The 17,002-nt window shown below is 41.1% G+C and overlaps 1 protein-coding gene across 8 annotated transcripts in view; it reads right to left on the reverse strand.

Moving 5' to 3' along the window:
• The window catches only part of map2 (microtubule associated protein 2), a 54,522-nt gene that overhangs the window by 22,371 nt on the left and 15,149 nt on the right, over positions 1-17,002 (reverse strand). For 7 of the 8 annotated variants that reach the window (XM_023329271.1, XM_023329272.1, XM_023329273.1 and 4 more), the window contains exons 2-3: positions 9,318-9,362; positions 288-356 (exon numbers count right to left, since the gene is read on the reverse strand). The gene's annotated coding sequence lies outside the window, so the exon portion shown is untranslated. Of the gene's footprint in view, positions 1-287; positions 357-9,317; positions 9,558-17,002 lie in introns of those variants that run through there. The other variant, XM_023329270.1, reaches the window with a different exon arrangement.

Here is a 17,002-nt window from a genome sequence, read left to right on the forward strand (position 1 = left end):
TGATGTTTAGCTATTTAACGTTTAGCTACGTGATGTTTTGCTCCATAATGTTCAGCAACGTAACTTTTACCTTTGTAACGCTTAGCTACGAAACGTTTAGCGTTGCATTTTTTTCCTTTAACAATTTAAATGAACAGCAGAAGCAACACCTCTGCTGTCCAGAAGCAACAATTTTATTGGTCAGGATTTTATTTCTGCTTTCATAACTAAAGGGAAGCTGGAATTTTATATTATTTTTAATTTTCCACATTGATTTTCCACATTTATTATTGAATCCACTAACTTACCTGAGCTGAAAGCTGAGCTTCTCTGCCTGTTGAACCAGGAAGGTATGTCGTTGAACTCTCGGCTCAGATCTGAGATAAAAATGAGAAATGAAGAGAAATAAACATTAGAATCATAATACAACAGTTAGATATTTGAAGAAGCAAGCCTAAGCCTATATAATTTATCCACAACTTTAAGCTTAAACAACCAACTCCCATATGGTGAGTCTTAAATTATATTAAAGTCTTTTCCACACATTCAGCTTTCATCTTGTGTTGCAGAGCCGTGCATTAGGCTCAGTCCTGCCTGTAAGCAACATTTATTACTCATCATAACAAAGCCACTGCCAAAACAATGTAATAATAGTTTGTTCCATTTTATTCTTTTGTTTATTCTGATAATTTACTTTGAAATGAATGCCATTAGTACCACCGTAACATTTCAGGCCATAATCCTCCTGACTGAGTTGTGTTATTGGCATTCAGAGAAGCTGGAAATCCTCATCAATGCATCAAGACAAGCTTGAGCGACACAACAGACTAATAAAAGGAGAAGCAGAGGTTTGGCGGAGAGTCTCCAAGGCAACTGCAGGGATGGTAATTTTGCTCCAACAAGTGATTACAAGCATCCTTCCTGTGCCAAGTAGACCAGCGGCTCCAGTGAGCCGTTTTTAGGATTTGTAGAATGAAGAAGTGAAATCTTGGGCCAAGATTCAAAGACGGACAGCCGTGCGTAGCTCTGGAACTGTAAGAAGGTGGAACCCGTAGCATCCTGTTAGCATTACAGGTGCCAAAACAAGCATTAAGACAATAATACAATTCTGCAAACAAAGAGTTTCTGCAAACAGGAAGGAGATGGATTTATGAGAGAAGAAGGAAAACTATCTATTCGAAAAGAGGCAAGGAAAAGTCAAATGTTACTATTCTACTATCAGCAGATGATTATGTGTTTTTTATGTTTTCTTGTTTTAACCTCTTAACTTTACTAAAAAGGTTGGAGCCAAATGTAAAAAAGGAAATGATATCTAATTTATAGCTCCTTTTCTGGTAATATTCAGAATTTAATATATTTAATATACCGTAAATTCCGGACTATAAGCTTACTTTTTTCCCCACATTTCGAACACTGCGGCTTATACTAAGATGCAGCTAATTCATGTTTTTTTTCTTCCATACTAGCAAAAACAATTTGCCTCCTAAAAGTAGACCAATCAATTAATTAATGAGTAGCTCCCAGAGGTCAAATGAAATTGTACGATAAATTAGGAGCACTTTCAAAATTCAATGACCGGTATTGAAAATCACACTGTGCGTACCTTGAGATATTCCTTTAAGTAAAAAAAAAAAAAAAGTTTTTTATTACCTAACCGTCTTTCCTATTAACAGCACTATGGATTAAAAAAATATATATATATTTTGTGACAAAACATCTTGTGACACATGTCCATCCTAAAGCTAAATGTTATCGGTCAGTTTACTTTTGTTTATTTGGCAGCTTGGCGCGCTTTCTGTAGGCTAAATGTCACTGTGCAGTGAAGCTTACGGAAGCCCGTATCCGCCCCTCTGGTAAAAACAAATTAAATCAATTATCTCAAAATAATAATATCAATAATAATACTATCAAGGTCCAGGATAAAGAGGGCCTCCCCCTGACTAGCAGAGGCTGATCTTTGACGGTGTGTCTCCGCACCGCCCAATGCACGAATGTGTTTCGGCGAAGTTCTCACACTTTTTTCCCCATTTTTTGCAAATGCGCTCTCGTCAGACACACACACTGTCACATTTGTAACTTTATTAAAGACTACATTTTATATATTTTTTTAAATGAACAAAACATGTTCAAATGAATGATCCAACAAAAATAATCAGCTCAGTAATTATTGTTTCAACAAGGTGTTGTGCAATTCTCTGTGTGCCATTTATTTTCGTCTCTTATTTTGTGGAAGTGTTGATGTTGATGAGACTTTCTCCAAAATAACAGGCTTTTTCAACCTGCATAGCGCCGATGTTGAAAATGAGGAGCTGAGGTTCACAAATGACACTGAAATAAAATCCAGTCCAACATCTGGTTTGAGGCGACGCCTCTGGAGAAATATCCCAACTTTTCAGAAGATGTGCTTTTAGCTTATCAGAGCTTTTTGGTTCCTCCCATCAGTCTGCAATTTCTCATGTGAAGGTCATGAAACCAAATTTCAGATCTACCATAACTGACTGATACCTGCTGGCGTCAGGTTTGCAACCAGCTTCTTACTATGAGAAACCAGCAACTTCCTCCCAGTGTCAGAATCTCACTGAGGAAGAAACTTCATGAGGTTTTCTATAACTTTAATATGTCTGCTATAACTGATGTATGAAATAAGTCAATAGAGTTTCATTTACAATCTTTACATCTTTGTGTCATGTGGTAGACCTCAGCCAGCTGGTGAGAGAAAAAGTAGATCTTGGTCTCAAAAGGTTTGGGCGCCACTGATCTAAACCATATGGGGCCATATTTAAGCATTGGCTTTGTATGGATTTTACTATACATCTCATGCATAATTGGCAGGAGACACAAATCTGATATGTTTACTGTACGAAAGAAAGACGTTCCCCCACGATTTCTTACATAAAAAAAAAAACTGTCCAAGTGATTTGTCTTCAGTAAACTAAAAATGTGAAAACAGTTGCCTGTTATGAATTGGGATTGACAAATTAAAGGAATAACCAAAGCTAAGAGATTTATTTTGCTTCTTGGCAAATTTTTAGGGAATTTTCTTTCATCTGTGCAAAAGGGGGGAAAAAAAGAGACAGAGACAAACTATTCTCCAAAGGGAAGCTGCGTGATGTGATAAATAAAAGGAAAGCAACTGTAATGAGAAGAAGAGAGTGCAGCAGGAAGTCATTTCTCTTTCAATGGCCTGCCGAGCCAGAACAGCGAGCTTACTATATAAAGAAGAGCGGGAAAAACACTGAGAGATTTGTGGTTCCATCCTGCCCCTAAAACATCAGGAAATGACAGGAATAGAAGAGCCAAAGCAAAGAATTTGTCTACAGTGACAGTAAACGGCCGTTCTCTCATTCTACTCTGCTCCACTTGCTGGGAAAACCAAAGGTATGACAGGAAAACTCACATTTGCCACAATTTAAACAATGTAAAAATACATCAAAACGTTTCTCTATTGGAAATATGCCAGATGTTTCGTGCGGTGTTTCCATGTTTCACAAAAAAACGTACTTTATAGAAAAAGCCTCAGAGTTTGAAGAGGTAACAAAACCTTGAACTTCATCAAACTCGCACGGTTGTTGTTAACTTTCATGGTTTTTACCAAACTAGTTTGGATTTTGTGATATCATTGGTGTCCTAGTGGACCCACTGACATTCATGTAAGCAGTTTTAGCTCCACTTTTACAATTTATGCATACAAATTCAGCTAAATTTGTCTATTTTCACACAATACGACTTATACTTGAAGCTTTCGGTTAAATCAAGACTACAAAAGGCACATTGAAACTGTTATTCAACGTGCCCCTTATAATGGCGGTCCAAATTTAATGGAGGTCCAAATTTTCTCACAACAGAAGTTTTAATCACTTGGAAAACAGTTTCTTTCTTCTGATATCAATCCATCATTAGGCTCCAAATTCTGAATAGTGCTAGCAGAAAGAAGTTTATGTGTTTAGCCACCATTAAAAATGTTTTAGGTTTTTCATTTCTTCATAAAGATCCAAAAAAAGAATATTAATGTCTTTATTTAAGTCTTTTTATGCAGGTCCAGAATCATTTTGGGGCGTTTTATTCTTTGTGTTTCTGTTGTCAAAGCTCCAGAAATGGATGCCGCCTCCCGACTCCCCGATTCCCACAGCTTGTCGTCACGCCGTGTATCTAAGCAACGTCTCATCTTATCTCCAAGTTCATTAATTGAAGCTTTTGCAGGAAGCCGTGCTGATAATTTGACGCCCACAATCTTATCAGTGATCCTCAAGCTTTATCTTATTACCAAATTCTGTTCGTCGCGCAGAGTGGCTCGTGAACTGCGATCGAGTCTAGAAAACAATGTTCCTTGTCGAACATCTCAACGTTTTCAGCTGTTCTCGGGTCGTGTTGGCCTATGAATGGGTCGTAGAGAAGGCAGAAAGCAGAGCGACGGATGAAGAAGGAGGTCAGAGGCTGAGCTAATCCAAAGATACCGGCTCTTCATGAGGAATGAGAAACAGGAAATGAATCTTAATCTCGGCGCTCCACTGACCAGAAAAGTTGTGTTCATCTTTATTAAAAGGCTCAAAAGGGGGGGGAGATGGGGAAAAAGATGTTTAAAAAATTAGGAAATAGCTTTTTTTTTCTTTAAATAAATTTAAAGAAAGGGGAGGTGTACGAACCGTGGCCGCTTTTACTATGACGCTTTTAAACGAGGATCTAGACTTGACCTTGTTTTGCAAATACCAAACCAGGACTGGTTGAGGTTTAACACACCTCTGATCCACAAATAGAGGTGGCCACAGAAAAACCAAACCAAAACAAAAAAACAGTCACCATTATGTCTGTTTTAGTGTACAAATCTTTGGTCAATGGCTTTGTTTTAAATTTCTTTGTAATTAGAATTGTTTTATATTGTAATGTGAATTGATAAGCCAGTTATCCTTCACAACATTCACACTGTGGAAAATCCACATTGAAAGCAGGTTTTAGTCAGAGGAGGCTACGTGGTACTACGTATGTTGCACTATACTACGTGGTACTACGTATGTTGCACTATACTACGTGGTACTACGTTGTAACTACATTGTACTTTATGGCACCATCTTAAATCTACGTTGTACTACGATACAAACTTCCCCACGACAGCTGACCACGTTATTATGTCAACCTTGTATTTCACCGTTGCAAACTACAGGACTAAAATACTAATTACATTTCCAGTTGTTTTCTAAAAGCTGGTATGATGTAGAAAAGTAGCTCCATAACGGATTTATGGTGCTAACGTGACTCGCGAGGCAGCTGTGGTCGGTGTTGCTGTTCAACCTGGGGGTCCGGTCGGAAAAATCAGACAGCAGCCCTCAGAGGTTTCCCAGCTTCCTCCTTTTTTTTAAGTTGGCTGTCACCCCAACTTCCTCGCCCATAATTCACCCTGACAGCCTCCTGCTCCCCACACACACAGGGAGCCCAACCTGCTCATCCCCAGGCCAACAAACACCTCCATAAAACACACACGGGATGCTGCATGAAACGCAAGAGGTGAGGGGAATCTGAAAAGCTACAGCCGTTTTCGATGCTCTATTGATTCCAGAAATAAAAAAGCTATTTTACTAACTGTATTAAACTTCAGCAATGTTCCACGAATTTTACTGGATTAAGTAGTGTAAATAATGTGAGAACTTTTGACCTAAAAAGCCTGTTTTTTAACCAAAGTGTGTTGAACTGGGATGTTCTTTATGGCGATGTTGTTCAAGAGTGAACATCCGCTGTAAACTGAGAGAAATGAAACTAAATTTAGGTGATTCAGGGTGAAAAAACTGGTAAAAGGACACAATCCACAACTAAATATGAAGGCAAAATTCAATCTGTTTAACAACAATATCAGAATCTGTTATTATTGACAGATCATTTTCCAGTGAGAGCAACAGAAAGGGCTTTAAAAAGTAGAAATGGGAGAAAATAAAGAACAAACAGCAACCATGACATACAAAAAAAAGAGAAAAATTTAGCCAAAAGAAAAGCTGGACATGAGAACATTAAGGCATTTACCCATAGGCAACGCTAATTTGGAGGATTTTACAAAGATTTTTCCAGGAAGAATTACATATAACTCCATAAAAAAAAACAAAATCGCCTAATTCAAACATCTGGTATAAATCCCAGCGACCGTAACAACACAAATAAATACATAAAATGAATTAAATATTTAAAAATAATATGAAGCAAAAATAGAAGCGTCATAACACTGTCGGGATAAAATTAGGAACAAGAATTTAAATTACTCCAAGTCACCTAAAAAAATCATTTTAAACAACATGTCTTTCAGTGTGAAGCGGCTCCAAATACCAGACCATGGTTCTACTTTTTACTGTCTGTTCAAGAAAAATCAGAAAAGTAGACCTTATGAGGGGGAAAATACTTTTCTACTTATGTCACACACAGGAACCCAAACACCATCTAATTAAATAAAAACAGGAAGGATAGTGTGGACCTAAATGTTGTGGAAACCTGAATCTTTTCCTTCCTTTAGGTGCGTGTGGAGGAGCTTTGAATCCTAAAGTCAGACATAACCTCGGGTCAGGAGCTGCAGCAATATCCTGTTTAGGGCAGCAAACCGTGGGAAATCTGGTTCCGAGTCCTGAACTTTCCACTCAGGAAATCATTTCACATATAGGTGTCCTTTAATATGCTATGTCCAATCAGAAACTCCCACAGCTCGACCGCCACACAAGCTGCGAGCTTAAAGCCTGGAGAGTGAATTCAGATCAAAACCGAGCGTCAGCAGGTGCTGGGCCCCGAAGGCAACAGCTGCATTTAAAAAAACGTGGAAACGGGCAACAAAACGGCTCAGAACGAAAGTGTTTTCCATCCATCAATCAACATGTTGCCACCAGGCGGGGAGAAACGCAAGCCTGGAGGCAGACATTTCATTCCTATGAACTTCTCTAGAGGTCAGGAATGTGAGCGTGAAGCTGTATTTTAGCTAGTCCTGATAGGTTGGGCATGAAATGACCTCAGAACGAGGGCGCTAACGAGCAACTTCAATACGAAGCACTTAAGCTCTAAAAAGAAAAAAAGATTTATTATGCTTATGTTTCTCTGACATTTTTTATATGAAGCATAATTGAGAACTGAAGAATCAACAAAAACCCAGAATCAAAACATCCCCTCACCATGACACTTGCGCCACCGTGCATATGAGCTGATATGACCTTAGCTCCACTAATAACATTTTTTATATTACATTATAGAAGTATTTTACTGGTGATGGATGGTGAGGGGAACATCCCCAGCAATGGAAAAGGAGCCTGTGTGGTTGAGTTTCCACATCAGCAGGCGGTGTGAGAACCGCTTTCCTGCTCTGCCACCTTCCCACACGTTCACCACCTCCAGGATGCGTAACACCTTCGCCAAGCAGGCTTCAGTTGTAGCTGTAGTCTGAACGGCAGGAAAAAAAATGTTTATAAAGGCCTTGCGTTGCACACTTAGCAACTTCCTACCACCTCCATGTCCAGATCTGAAAGGTCTGGCTGACTAACAGCAATAAGCGGGAGAGGCGCAGTCGACTCCCACGGCTGCAGACGCCAACAACCTGAGCTGACGGGGTGAAGTGGGGGACAGGCTTCTGGTTCCGTCCCCAAACACGAGGGCAGAGGAAGGGTACGCTGCCCCCCTCCGACCTGCATGTCATCCTGAGTCGGTCTCCGGAGAGGAGACGGCTCGCCTGGGAGCTGCCTAGCAACAGTCAGGTGGATGTAAACAGAGATGGACAGAGAAGGGGGGATGGCGGGGGCCGTCATGTTGGTGAGCATGTGACGGACCCCGTAGACACCCAGTCACAGATGTGATCCAAACAGATAAAATGGCTTCACAACAATATAAATTAGTGCTTCTAATGTGATGAAAAATGAGCTGATATCCATTTAGTAGTTCGATGTGGGCGATGTGCATCATGGTCCACCAGTTAAAATCCTCCCACCGCATTTCAGCACAACTCCAATCTGGATCTTTGTCGTTACACAACCCTCCATGTTCTGATACCCAACCGTCATCAACCGAATAATAATCACTGCCTCACATGACCGCTAGGGGCAAAATAACAGGCTGTTACATTGGAAACAGTCACCAGCCATAACAGGTCCACCACCGTGCTTCACAGTTACTGCCTTTTCTGTCATTTACCTTTTGGAAAGTTGTCCTAGGCAGTGCCGGTGTCTGTTGCTTGTTATGTTAGCAACAGATATGCTAACTGCTATAACTCATCAAGTCATTGTGTAACTGATTATGTTAGCAAACATGCTACAATCAGACTGTTTTTAATCAATGTTTGTGGCTTATGCTACATAATATTGCGTCTTTTTGACCATTTCCCCTTAAGCTAGGCTATACTGGGGCGCTAAAAATATGCCAACTGCTAGCTGCTCCTGGGCTATGTATTTTACAAACAGCGATAGGCATGCTAACTCCTTATTACTTAATGCTAGAGATTGTTTTAAAACAATGTTTTTCAGTATTTCCATAATATCCGAGCTAAAATTGTTAGCTACTTATTTTACCAACTGACATGCTAACTCCAATAAATAGTGACTACGCTGTTTTTTTTGTTGTTGTCTTGTATAAATTCAAACGGGGTCAAATATACCGAGATATACAGTTGACTGGCAGCTCAAATCAACAAACGGGGAAGAAAAATCACCGCCACAAACATGAGGCCCTTCATTAAAATGGTTAAAAACAGCAGAACAAAGACATAGACAAGTCTTCCTACGGTACAAATCAAAACAGTACACAGTCTCGGGGAATATCCAGAGAAGAAGAAGGTTGCGGTGATTTTTGTTTTTTTTTCCATCAGCATACCACCACCTGCTCCACAGCGCACCCTGACCGAGCCGATGGAGAACTTTTGACAGCCAGCTCTGCCAACGAGAACAGACAGTCTGATTGTCGCCCGGCTTGGTTGACAAACCCAACAACGAGCAACCGGCACATGGCACCGCAAGCCAAGATGTCTTAAAAATAAAGCAGCCAATGGTGTTAGATATCCCGAGATATGCTCTCACGGCAAGGCTAGTGGCTGAATAATCTGGGTTGTCTAGACAGAGAGCGTCTCAAAGACTAAAGGTCAACAAAAAAAAAAAATAATAATAAAAATCCAGAGCCAACCCTGGGCTTATCGTAACATCAGCTCAATTGTTTTCAATAGCTGCAAATATCCTGAGAAATTTGAATTTCTGCAAACAAAAGAAAGAGGACAAAGAAGGAATATTGATTTGAAATGAAAGGTGGGAAGAAAAGAAAGCCCTGAGGGACAAAAAGTGTAGGGGGGCGAGGGGGTTTACATGCTGATGATTTGAAAGCAGTTGCTTTTAGCAGCTTACCTGGTGAGGCGGGTCCAGGCGGGAGCAAGGGGCTGGCGGCGGCTTCTGCAGAGAGAGGAGAAGAAGAAACAAACGGATGAGAAGGAGGCAGAGGAGCGGGAGCCGGAGTCATCGGGGCAGCGGCGCTCTCGCTGAGATGACTGATGTTTTCTACGCCGGCTACCGGAGCCGGCGAGAGCGCACTGCTGCAGCTTACACACTTCCTCCACCAACACACACACATACACAAAACCAGAGAGAGCCAATCACATCCCCTCCGCCAGCGTACACACCAACAGTTGGGGCTGAAGGCAGCATCACGCCGATGGGGGTTGGGGATGCTGCGTTCCAGCCATGTCTGAGCACCAGAAACATGTTCATGTTTTAGACATTAATTCATATTTGACAGCGATATGAGGCTCACCCAGCCCCCGGGGGACACTGGGTTTAGAGATGAAAGGCCTCACTCTGCATCTGAAACCTCCACAAAGAGCATTTTATTCTCATTTCTGCTCCTGAATTCGCTCAGACTGTGAATGCGGGAAGCATCCAAACATGACAGCGAATGCGGCAGGAGCGCAACGCGAGGTGCAGGAGGGGGTGCAGGGCTTGCCCCGTGCTGAATAATCGCTCTGTCGATGGTGCTCATTTGCAGGCAGGGCCGGGCGCTGCAGCAGAGCTGAGACAAAGGCGGAGAGAGGCTGCAGAGGCACAAGCAAACGGTCCAACCCAGAAAGGACTGCAAGGCGCAGAGTCCTGCTCGTTCCTGCAACCACAAACTAGATGAAGGAGGATTTATTTATAGAGCCCCAGTCGTGCTGCGGCTATCCATCACCTGCACCGCTAAAGATGTCAGAGGAAATGAACACGGAGGCATCAGAAGTTTGGAGGAAGAACGAGGGAAAACTGTGAAAAAAACCCCCGAGAATTCAGCTCCTTTATTAACACACAGAGCTGGTTTGTCACCAGCTGAAACTAGTTTGGAAAATCTACAGAAAGACAATGAAAAGTCGAAATTCATCAAGTTTTAATGTAAGGATTTTAATTGTCAAAAAAAATGGCTGTTTAACCAAACCAGCAGTGGCCAGTGTAACAAAAAACTATATTTCCTCATTGTTTCAGCCGGACCAAATGAATACTAATATGCCTGAGTCACTTTGCACAATAAGACGGACAAGAGAAAATGCAATTCATGAAAGACGTGTTGAACTTCAATCATTAAGATTTGGCTACAAGAAAATAGCTACTAGCCTAAACACGGCTATATCTATGGTGAAAGCAATGACTAAAAAAAGTTTCAAACAACTGGAAGTCTAAAGCCGAGTTTATTTTGCCAACAAGAAAGCAGTAGAGCTGCATGAATTTATCATTTCATTCAGACTCAGAAAATTCCCCAAATAACAACAAATTACATCTAGAAAGTAAAATGCTAACTCCTGTAAGAATGGCAAATCTCAGTTGTTTTAGAATTATATATATAGATATATCCATACAATAATAATAATTATTATTACTATTGACAAGTTTCAGTTTTCTTCCATCATCCATTGATTATCCAAACGCCAGGCTGGGCCACTGTGCCACCATGATGTTGAATTTTTGATATTTAATTCATGAAATTTATTTTTTACTCACACCTCAGGAGAATTTAGAGAAGCCAATTAACCCAACAGTTATCTTTTTGGACGATGGGAGGAAGCCGGAGTACCCGGAGAGAACCCACGTATACATGTGGAGAACATGCAAACGCCATGCATACAGCCCTCTGCTGTTTTTTTTTTCCAAACAAGATGTTTTTAGCTCCCCTCCAAAAGCACCTTTATGGTCTTGGAGAGGACGGGCTGGAGAAACCGTAACAGTAGGTGTGGTTTCCTGGTGTTTCTCTTCATTTCTTTGCTTTTTGTAAACCTAAATGAATCCCTTTTCACACATGTCTTCATGCAGTGGCTGTCTGCAGTGAAGACATGTCCGTCAACGCTGTTGACGGTTTGTCGTCCCCGCATCAAGCATGTGTAAAAGTGGGTCACCTCTGGATCCCCACAGATAACGGAGGACAGGTGGCACCGCTCCGTTTCACACTCCGCAGGAACATCAATGGTGGGATTGGGAATCACTTGGTGTATCCTGGTCGACCTTCGCAGAAAAAAAAACACTAGCACGTTGTTGTCGGTCAGGCAGTGTTTTTTCTGTAAGGTTGACCCGCAGCCTGAACAACAAGGTTTGCCCCCCAAATCCACCCAACTGCTAAAAAGGGAAATTATGTCGGTGGGAAATGTTGCCGTTGCTCAGGAACTCTCGGAAATATTTTCTGTTGAAGACTAAAACAGACAACATTTTGCTTTAACATTTTCTATTCACTAGCTGCCTTTACTGGCAGCCTGTTCCACCAAATCAAACCTATAAGGTCAAGAATGAAGTTAAGAGGCACTCTGCACTTCATCGTCCATCACCAAGAGACCACCGAGGTTGACGTGAGACTGAATCGGAAAGGAGGCACTCCTAAGGTCTCCAGAAGCACCTCAAAATTAGAGGGAGAGAGAGAGAAAATGGCTGACCTGCTGCTTCATATCCTCTATTAGCTTGTCAGAAACAGCCATTGGTGAGAGACTATAATCAAGCTGTCAGCATTGAGGTGAAAGAACGCACAAGTTTAAAACAGTGAGAGTCAGATGCCACCTTTTTCAAAAAATGAGACCAAATGTGAAGGTATTGAGAGAAACAGAAAATCTGGTTTCTGTCCTGCCATCTCCTGGGCCGCTGCCCGTCTCTGCCGATTAGACATCAAGCCCAGACGGAAAGTAAAACGTGGCAGCTAGCATCTAATCTGCAACCAGCAGATGCTAGCAGTGCTAATGCCAATCTGCCAGAACATAACAGGACTGTCAACAAAGAGAGCAGACCTGCAGGTCCAGGCCAGCTGCTGATGTGCTGGGGATGAGTTGGAGAGGAAAGTCTGGCCCTGGCTGGACCCCAACCCTCTGTGATCTGGATTAGCTGACTGGATCATCCCCGGACATCTACGTATGATGACCCTGTCATCCAGATTTGGGCCCATCAGAACATTTTCTGCGTCTGATCCCACAGCCTAAATACTCCGAACAACCAATCAATAGAAATGTCCAGAAGTCTTACTGGAGGGTGCTGTAGACGATGAAATTCAAGCGCCGCTCTGGGAAGGGCAACACATTGCGCTTCATCTGCTCTACAGGAACACAGAAAGGTGCTGACCAATACTGCACCTCATTCTGTATTCAGGCAGGATGGAGGACTGCTGTGGAGATGAAAGAAAGCCTGTCCAGCTGTCACCAAACCTCACCTGAAAAACCATGACTCAGGCCGTCTGAAAATGCAGCTTTAGCGCTAGATGAGTTTCACTGAGCCGGACAGAAACCACAGAGACTAAAACGAATCCTTCAAGTCAAAGTAACAACCACATCTACACCGGTCCCTGTCCTGTTCACAGAGGTCAGAGGTTAAATACCTGCTAATACCACAAACAATGGGAAATGGATAGCCACTGGATGGATGAGTGGCTAGATAAGCCATTGGTTGGATGGATGGATGGATGGATGGATAGACAGACTGACAAACCGTTGGATGGATGATGTGTGGATGGAAAAACAAACATGCTTGAGCTCTTTTTCCACAGTTTTCTAAGCCTGAAAACACTTAAAACTCCTTAAATTTCCAGACAGAGTAGAAAAACACAGTGGGTTACATGGTCTAATCACCAGGTTACAGCCATGTTTTATCAACTTAAACTTATAAAACTGGATGACTGGGTGTAATCACCACCAAAAACAATGTGCTCTGGTACAACAGCATTTCATTTAACCAGCTTAGAAAGCTGGTTCAATGAAGTTTATTACATTTTAACCCGCTTCATGTCTGAATTAGATGTAATTGAGGCAAACTTTAATGTCATGTTGTGTTCTCTTAACAGCAGATGTTAGCATCCCTGCCATTTGACTGTAAGGCTTAAAGATGGCCCTGTACTAATGCTGTCACCCAGACTGGAAGCTTGTAATCTCCAGTACTGGCAGGCAGAATGGGGACTGGATCAATGCATTTAAACAGGACAGCAGCACAAAATCTATTGCTAGTTGTTTTGGTCAGAAATGGATGGAAAAATACCTTCATCTGGCTGGTTGCTTGTTTAAAGCAAGCTAGATTTAATTTGGACTCGAGAGATTGAATTAACCAGATCTGCACTGCGTAGTTCGAAACTTAGAAAATACTCAGGCCACACAGGAGGCAAATATTCTCATCAGTTATGATCGTTCATCAAAGTACGGGCAGGTCGTGCGTTTTCACTCAAAATCTATTTAATCCATGGCCAAAGCATTTATTATTAACCAACAAATAATATTTTCCCTCATATTTCTTACAGTTTGTTACTCAGCTTTAGGAATGTTTAGGACAGAATTTCAGACATACTACATTTGACCCGAAACCGTTTGACTTTGCTGCAATTTCATCACCAAAAGTTTCAAAAATCCTAGTCACAGCTACAGTAACCAAATATCTCCAACGGCTTTGGTGACGCTAAGTAGCTTTTCCAATATAAATATTTTTCCCCGAGACATCTTAGACAAAACTATCACGTTGCTAGATGGTAAAACTGAAAGAATGAGCTAAACAACAAAAGAATTTTATTTATTTTGAAAGACTTCTCACATGAAGGGTTTGCTTTGTGACCCACTTGCTAAGTACCAATCTTAAAATCAACCGTTTTATTTTATATTTTAACATTTATTAGTCAAAATATGATTTTTTTTTTTCAACCCTCCCATTTATTTAGAAGTGTTATTTGCAGAAGACATAGCTTCAGGGAAAGGAAGTTGAAATTGCATTGGGGGAGCTTTACTTTGAAAACTGAAAACCCTCAAAACCCTGGAAACTACTGTCATCAATAACTAAGTTGACTTGTGGAGTACCTCAGGTGTGTGTCCTTGGCACCCTTTACTCTTCATTTAAACTCCACTTCTGAGCTAATCTTTTTTTAGAATAACACAGTGCTATTATCAATTTTATGCAGATGATATCACTATGAAATACTCTAAGAAATATTGTTTTATTCATTTTATCAATCATGCGAAGGCTCTTATCAAACTAACCGAAGGTATCAAAGATATTTTAACGTTCTTTCTCCACACTACGAGTTTGAAGTGTTTTAGAAACTGAACACAGGCTTGTTTGACTAAAAACTGCTAACACATAGGCATAGTTAATGTTAATGGAAAGATATTAACAGCTACTGCTAATAAAACCTCACCTTTACTCTCACACTTAATTGTGCATCAGTCGACTTGTGGAGTACCTCAGGTATCTGTCCTTGGCACCCTTTTATTTTCAACTTACATCTTCTGTGCAGCCTTGATTCCAAACAATGGCGTGCAACCCCGAAGTACAAAACTGAATAAATAGACACAGAGTTCATATGCTTGATTCAAAAACTATTATTCATCCTCAAAAATCATGTCACAACCTATGTACACGTTGCTCACAAAAACACTGTATAAATTATTACAGAATTAGTATTAATAAAGAGTTTTGCACATTATTTACCTTGACAGTAAAATTACAGACAAGCTTATCACTCTTGGTCTTAATATTTATGGAAAATAAACAGTTGATTTCACTATGTTGTCGCAATTATCTGTGAAAGGCACAATGACAGCCGTGCTATTCATTATTGCTCAAGGGGGACGACTGCAACGCAGTTTGGGAAAAGCTCCCAAGAGCGTAAAAAAAATAAATAAAATAAATAAAAGACTAAGTGGTTTATGAAAGCGCTGCTTTTTTAGTTCGCAATTACTGCTGAGAGCAAATAACAGGCGGTCCATTAGTCAAAAGTGAGCATCGGACAATGAGAAAGACCAGCTGGCGAAAATCAAAATCGTGACAAATTGCCTGAAATGTCTAAATGGACAAAATAGCCAATGGTAAGGATAGGAAGTCATTTTTCCCCTCACGTCCTTCTGGGTGTTCATATCGTCTCATCAGTCAAACATACGCACGTCTGATCCTCCAACACTTCCAGGTTAAAGACGGCCTGCTGCTGTCTGGACCGCCGTTCCTCTCCGATAAAAGCAGAACACAGGAAATTCCTCATATGTGAAATATGCCTGAGAGGCCTGTTTAAAATAGTTTGGAGGAAAAAAGACAGAAATAGGAAGGAGGTGAAGAGGCTCGGCGCTGTGCAGCATGACGGACGGACGCAATGACTCCAAGGAAACGTGTCGGTATGATGAACGTCAATAGGAGTGCGCACGTCGGAGGGCGTGTGCCAGTCTTAGATTTACAGAGTGTTGTGCATATATTAGCAGTCTGCCGGGCGGTGTGTCTGACTTTATGCTAACCACAGGGTGTAGCCTGGTGCTTTGAAGTCATCCCTACAACCAGCTCTGAACTGAAACACGGGCTACTGTACGAGACATGGAAACATTACAAGTAAACCTAAAAAATTAGATAGATGTTATTATCCAGAGATGTCTTTAGGCACAAGTCTCTTATGCCGTATGTTGTTTATTTCTCTAAGATTTGAAATGAACTCCTTATGATAAGAATCTAAAAATCTGAATTCTGAACGTTTGTTTACCCTCTTCGAAAGCTCAGAAGTGACAATTATGAGTTAATAAAAGGTCCAGCAATTTGAAAAAGTGAACACATTTGAACACGACGCTCCCTGTCAATTTCGCCCACGCTTGAATATTACGAAAAGTCGAGAAAGCATTTATAACCGGAGAAAATGGCTTTCTGAAAAATGGAATTTCAAAATGGAATCTGCGTTGATGAAAAGTTTTCCCAACAGAATGACGAAAATATTCTTAAAAAAAGGTTGAGAATATAAACTTCCATTAACTATACACTTTAAAATTACAAATATGTAAGGTTACATGCTAGAAGTATTGTCAAATATTGCTTTTTTTTTCTAAATCAGAAGTTTCCAAACCATTTGCTATGATTACAAATCACCAAATTAAAAGTACTCCTGGGCCGCATGTTTTTGTTTTTAAACTCTCTTGCATAAAATGCCAGAGAAAATTCCAGACTGGGCAAAGTTTGGAGTGGAGTCCCAAATCTCTCGTTAGAAGACGCTACCCATAAATGTGAAACTCTTTTGAGAGTAAACTTGGTATGCTAAACCACTGAAGCAGTTTACAGTACCTATAAATCTAGTCTAATTTTTAGGGTAAACGAGGCTACCTGTGAGAAAAGGTCATTTGCACTAACGACGTCCCTGATTCTAAATCCCTTCCTATTATTGGCTAATCTGAACTATGCTTCCACATGCCATCTGTTTTAAATCAGCACCTTCGCAGGAAGCACTAAGATCGGGGCAGCAGTGGTCAGATCCTAAATCCGCTACAGAGGACCAGACAGACGTCAAGATTAATCGAATCAAACTGAGCTGAATATCAGCTGGAAAGGTGTTTTTCCTGAATCAAACGGCGCCGTGCCGCGTTTCTAAAGTTTGTAGGAGAGACGAGCGTCGCAGAGAGTTTCTGGAATCCATCACAGACAGCAGAGACCAGCTGCAGCGAGGGAAGGAGGGAGGATGGAAACCAACACGCTGCACAACGCTAGCTTGACGAAGCACGTCAGGAAACGCCCACATCCTGGCATGGCAGGTCAACGGCACGACATGCCAACACGCAGCGGAGCGTCAACGCCGGTAAACAATAAACATACTCCTCTCTGAG

Source organism: Xiphophorus maculatus, chromosome 24 (genome assembly GCF_002775205.1).
Source record: "Xiphophorus maculatus strain JP 163 A chromosome 24, X_maculatus-5.0-male, whole genome shotgun sequence".
In the NCBI taxonomy this organism is placed as follows: Eukaryota; Metazoa; Chordata; class Actinopteri; order Cyprinodontiformes; family Poeciliidae; genus Xiphophorus; species Xiphophorus maculatus.